This window comes from Etheostoma spectabile, chromosome 21 (assembly GCF_008692095.1).
Source record: "Etheostoma spectabile isolate EspeVRDwgs_2016 chromosome 21, UIUC_Espe_1.0, whole genome shotgun sequence".
NCBI lineage: Eukaryota > Metazoa > Chordata > Actinopteri > Perciformes > Percidae > Etheostoma > Etheostoma spectabile.
In genome coordinates this window covers 1,331,112-1,336,995 of record NC_045753.1, presented here as the reverse complement: position 1 = coordinate 1,336,995, position 5,884 = coordinate 1,331,112, and positions in this window count along the sequence as shown.

Below are 5,884 nucleotides of genomic sequence, written 5' to 3'. Positions count from 1 at the left end.
CAGGCTGGGGGAACGCATATTAATGTTAAAAAACTTTATAAAGTGACATTTTCAAGCCACGGGGCCTTTAAATTAGTCTTACATAACTTGACATTTGCAAATGCAGCTAGACTGGATGTTGTTGATATACCGCTATCAAAAGTTTTGTGATCATTTCTGTCCAATATCTGAGTAACCAAGAATGTGGTGCATTGCATACAGCATACTGTGAGAAATATATATTCAGCTTACTTTATTTTCAGTCATATACTCTGGTTCAGTCACTAGCTCCATCAAAATCCCATCAAATACCCCGCTGACAGATGTTCTTGTCAATCTGAAGCCACAATCCATCACGGCACAGTCTGGGGTGTTATTTTTCTCAAGAGAAATTGCTTCTTTGTTTCTTTCCGAGAAATCTCAGCAGTGGCAATCAGAGAGAAAACCTTAGGAAAAAATATGATTTGCATACGAATTGACAGCAGTTCATTTTTATATTCTGTCTTGTTTTTTTGTTGAAAAATAAGGGCCACACTGCATTGCTTTATCTCTTTTGCCAGGATTGGCACGCACACACACACACACACACACACACACACACACACACACACACACACACACACACACACAACACACCACACCACACACACACACACACACACACAACACCACACACACACACACACACACACACACAACACACACAGGTGAGGATTTAATGCCATATGATCAACGCGAAATAGGTATTGAATTCAAAAGAAAAAGGATTTGTATTCCTGACCCAAAAATGACCAGTTAGACATGACATCATATACTGTGAGTTTGACATTAATGAACATGAATCCCAATTCTAAATTTGACACTAAAGAGGTTGTAAATATATATTCATACGACTATGAGGGACCACAGCCTTATGGCCCAGGAAGAGACAAGGATCAGAAGGAATATTGAGGAACTTGATCTTAGAACTAGTGAAGAACCGGGTAGCGGTCTTGGTCACATATCAATAGGGCTGGGTTCAGAATTTGATACTTTTTAGGAACCGAGCAAATTCCAATGGAGTTTCAAAAAATGCCTTGCCATTCAATACCCAATTTAATACCTAAATTGAATCGATAAGTAAATCTTAGTCAGCCAATAAACCTGTGTGGAGCTGGCCCCCATGTCATCCAAAAATTATTCTAAACACTGCTTGTGCCGTAAAAATGATCGTTTGTGCTGTTAAGGGTTTCAAGTAATTACATTTACATTTTCTGCCAAGTGACAGCACCCTGCCCTATTAAAGGGGCTCTAAGCGATGTTGGGTTGCGGCACTTTTTGTTGAAGTTTGAAGCATTTTCAAACAAAACAAGACTAGCTTGCCCCCCCCCCCCCTCCTCATCCCGTCCCATCCCCCACCCTTTTGTGCTTCTGTGCACCAACCCCCAACCCCTAAAATCCCTCTTGTCAGTTATTGGGGACAGGCAGCTAGCAGATAGTGAGGTGTTTTTTTTTTTACAGTGTGTTCTGTTGACAGGCAGCTAGCAGATAGTGAGGAGATGTTTTTTACAGAGTGTTCAGGGGACAGGCAGCTAGCAGATAGTGAGAAGATGTTTTTTACAGAGTGTTCAGGGGACAGGCAGCTAGCAGATAGTGAGAAGATGTTTTTTACAGAGTGTTCAGGGGACAGGCAGCTAGCAGATAGGAAGGATATGTTTTTTACAGTGTGTTCAGGGGACAGGCAGCTAGCAGATAGGGAGGAGATGTTTTTTTACAGACGTTCACAGTTTGGTGAAGTGTTCCTTTAATTAAAACAAAGCCCTCTGTCTCATTGTGTCTACTGAAATAGAGAGCTCCTCTTTGTGCTTAAGTGTGTTTGTGTGTTTAAGGGAAACGGTGAAAGAGGCAGAGAAAGGCCCATAAATTGTATTTTTTAATTAAAGCTTTTTTGTTGTTGACTCTCTGGGAGTTGCTGCTTTCATGGACGATTACATACCTAAATGTATCTGGTGATTTATAAACTCATTTGTAGAGAACAGAGATGTAGCTTTGACTCTTCCCATATCCTGTACAGTTTGTACACGCTTACAAACTTCTAACACGGCAGCTTTTCTTCCCTCTGACAGCAGCGGTTAGTACACACACTTCCCATGGTTCCTTCACTCACACTGAGAACATTCATTTTCTCTACAATTGGCTGAGTTAAATCTAGGAGGGGGGATTAGGAACAACATTAAAAAGGCAAGAAAAACCCAATTGGAGCCTTTTTAATTGTTTCAATTGGCCACTGTTGATATATTTCAAGAGGAAAATAATGGGAAACAATAGGCAGAGAATAGATGTGTTCTGGCTTTTAGGTAGTTTTTAAAGGTGCCCTGCCACACGTATTTTTTTTCTTTCTCTACTTTGTGGTAATATCTGAACTTCTACCATGGACTCTAAAATATTTTGTGGAACAATTGCCATGGTTACCTTGTTTCAAGCCATTCTAGTGTGTTATAGAAAGCCTGCAGCGAGCATTTCTCCATTTGGACCGGTTCTCATTAAGGGAAACATGATCCGCCGTGAGCACGCTCTATTTTATTTTGAAAAATAACCAGATGTTTTATTTTGTTTCAGTGCTCAACTTCCTGTCCCGCACTATCTGCCGTGTGCTGAATTGCTGCGGAGCTCTCCGGCGCCCGGCAAAAATAGAAGCTGTGGGTATCTGCTCCGGAGGGCGGGGGACCGCCCGAGCTGGGACGGAACGCAGCCGTTCCACAGTCAGTGAAAATACACACATGGACTTTAAAACTTTTTATGGAAACCTAATGACTCCGCCGCCGTTCTGGAGCCGGACCGCAACCGTTCTGCACCCAATGGAAATTGGGGGTCAGTACTTGGGTGTGCTCCAGGGGTTTGATGTCTGTTGATGTCATCACCCGTTGCCAGGGTGACGTTATCTATAGGTTACCATGCAAGGGTGCACTCATGAAGCTCAATGTTCTACATCACTCTGCCCCTTTCAAAACCACCCGTCGTAATATTCATGGGTTCATGCTTATAAACAAAGTATATTCTGTTGGAAGTTGCGGCTTCTATTTTGCCAGTTGGTCTTTGTGCTTGTGCATGCAACTCGTTGATCTTATGTGGATTTTAGAATGTTTTTTGTGTTACATGTTTGTGTTGTGAAGCAACAGATTGTAGGTACTATGCCGGAGACAAATTTCCCCAAATTGTCATAAACATCATTGTGAGCTAGCTAGTCAGTGTTCAGTATCTTGATTTTACCATAAATGTAGCATTATAGCTGAAGTTCTATTTCTCTGTGTAGGTGTGTTGTTTTATTTGTCTCTTTTCCTTAAGATACAGTATTAGGGGACCACTAAGGTCTATATAAAGAGACTTCAGATACAGTATTAGGGACCACCAAGGTCTATATAAAGAGACTTCAGATACAGTATTAGGGGACCACTAAGGTCTATGTAAAAGAGACTTCAGATACAGTATTAGGGGCCACTAAGGTCTATATAAAAGAGACTTCAGATACAGTATTAGGGACCACTAAGGTCTATATAAAAGAGACTTCAGATACAGTATTAGGGACCACTAAGGTCTATATAAAAGAGACTTCAGATACAGTATTAGGGGCCACTAAGGTCTATATAAAAGAGACTTCAGATCCAGTATTAGGGACCACTAAGGTCTATATAAAAGAGACTTCAGATACAGTATTAGGGGACCACTAAGGTCTATATAAAAGAGTCTTCTATATAAAAGCATCCAAAGAGCATCATGTCATGGGACCTTTAAATCAAAACTGAATCAATGACTTTAGTCTTATAAACGTTTGCACTATTCTAGTTTTAGCTTGCAACCTTTAAGTCCTAACTGCCACTTCATCTCTTTTTACAGGGATTACAGCATGTAGCTAAGTGGCTGGCGAGCTTGCATAGCATTAACCCTTGTTATTCAAACCTGCTCTCCCATCTATCTGTGTATATTTGTTTTAGTTTAACCAGGATGCGCTTCACAAGCTCCCAGTGCTCCATGAGTCAACACGGGTGATTGTTTAGGGGTTTAAACAACCCTCCAAGCAATTTGTTGCCAGGGATGAATTAATCTATTAAATTGGCTTCAGTCAATTAGATCGGAGGCTGTAAAATTCGATGTCTTTCTTACTTGGTATGGCGTGTAAGTGAACTCCTTGTCAGACAATACTATTACTATAGACGCAAGGAATAAATATAACTCAGAAGCGCCTCCTCACCTTCGTTTGTCTCAAGGTCCACGGCGGCTGTTTCATCTTGTGCTGGGGTGTTTGTGTGCATACGAGCGAGGAGCTGCTGCCCTGCTGTTATTGTGATTAACGGTAATATGTGGTACCCCGGGGTGAGAACCAAGGGATGATACCAGTTAGTGGCAATCTTGCTTCAGTCAGACAGGCAGAGTGATGGCCATAAGCAGACAATAGTGCACACCGGGAAACACATGCACATTTCCACTGTGTATAAACACAGTGTGGTCAGTGTGGAGAGGCCTGCACACACTCCCAAACTACCTAACTTTAAGGAGTTTGTTTTCTATGGATGTTTTTATGGGAATGTAGACTTTTTTGAGCAGTTTGAGGAATGCCTATGGTTAGCATTTTACACATTGTTGTTGTGTCATGCAATGCGGGACTCTGGCACTGGTCTTGGTCTTGACTTGCTCTCAACCACTCAGAGTCTTGGTCAGGTCTCTGACCTGTATGTAACTTAGATTGTTGTAATTGTGTTGATAAAGGTAGAAAGCCTCTTTAGGCCTTCATTTGTTTTTAATTTAGTTATTTCCCCAGAGTGTGTGTGAAGTGCCCAGGGAAGTGTTTGGTGGATGAATGTATTCAGTGGAAGGCCCTAAGAAGTGCAAGAAATACAACCATGTATATGATGTGTGTGTGTTTACATGCGTGCAGGGATCAGTGTCAGTCTCAGTGTGAAATTGCCAGCAGCCAAAGCCCCCCTGCCGCACCATCTTAGCTGTGGTGTGTTTGTTGGTGCGGCAGTGCATCTCGGCAGTGTGCTGCTGCTGCGGTGATGAACAGCTGATGAAACAGCAGCTGAGAGGCTGGGAAAGGGAGACAGAAGAGCTGGGGGTAAACAGAAAAGTGGTGGTTTATGAGGGGACGTATGATGAATAGGCTGGGCAACTGAGATCAGAAGAAGAATGGTATGAATGCATATTTGTGTGTGTGTGTGTGTGTGTGGCCTATCAGCGCTACATACCATGCAAGTGTAGGGGTGAAATTTGTCAAGAGTCACATTCATATATTGTGCTTCAACACGCCTTTAGTAAAGTGAAGGGGCCAAATAAAATAGTAAAATTCCAAGAAAAAGGGGCCTTTTTAAAAAGTGAAACATACTGTTCACCACCCTCCCTAACCCGATAATAGTTGCAAAATCCCTACAAATGTAAAAAGTCTCCTCCTTGTTATCTTTCTGTATAAACTAGGGTGTCTAAACGTCCTCTTTTGCCCGGACATGTCCACTTTTTAACGCACTGTCCGGGGCATTAAGCGTGTACTTAAATTGACTGGCGCTTTGCACACATTACTACTGCAACTTTGTTGCGTTAGATAATTCCCAAGAGGCTGCCTTGTGGGCGGCTCTGCGACGCACACATACAGGGAGCAGATCAGACAGGGAGCACATACAGAGAGCAGATCAGACAGGGAGCACATACAGAGAGCAGATCAGACAGGGAGCACATACAGGGAGCAGATCAGACAGGGAGCACATACAGGGAGCAGATCAGACAGGGAGCACATACAGAGAGCAGATCAGACAGGGAGCACATACAGGGAGCAGATCAGACAGGGAGCACACACAGAGAGCAGATCAGACAGGGAGCACATACAGGGAGCAGATCAGACGGAGCACATACAGGGAGCAGATCATACAGGGAGCAG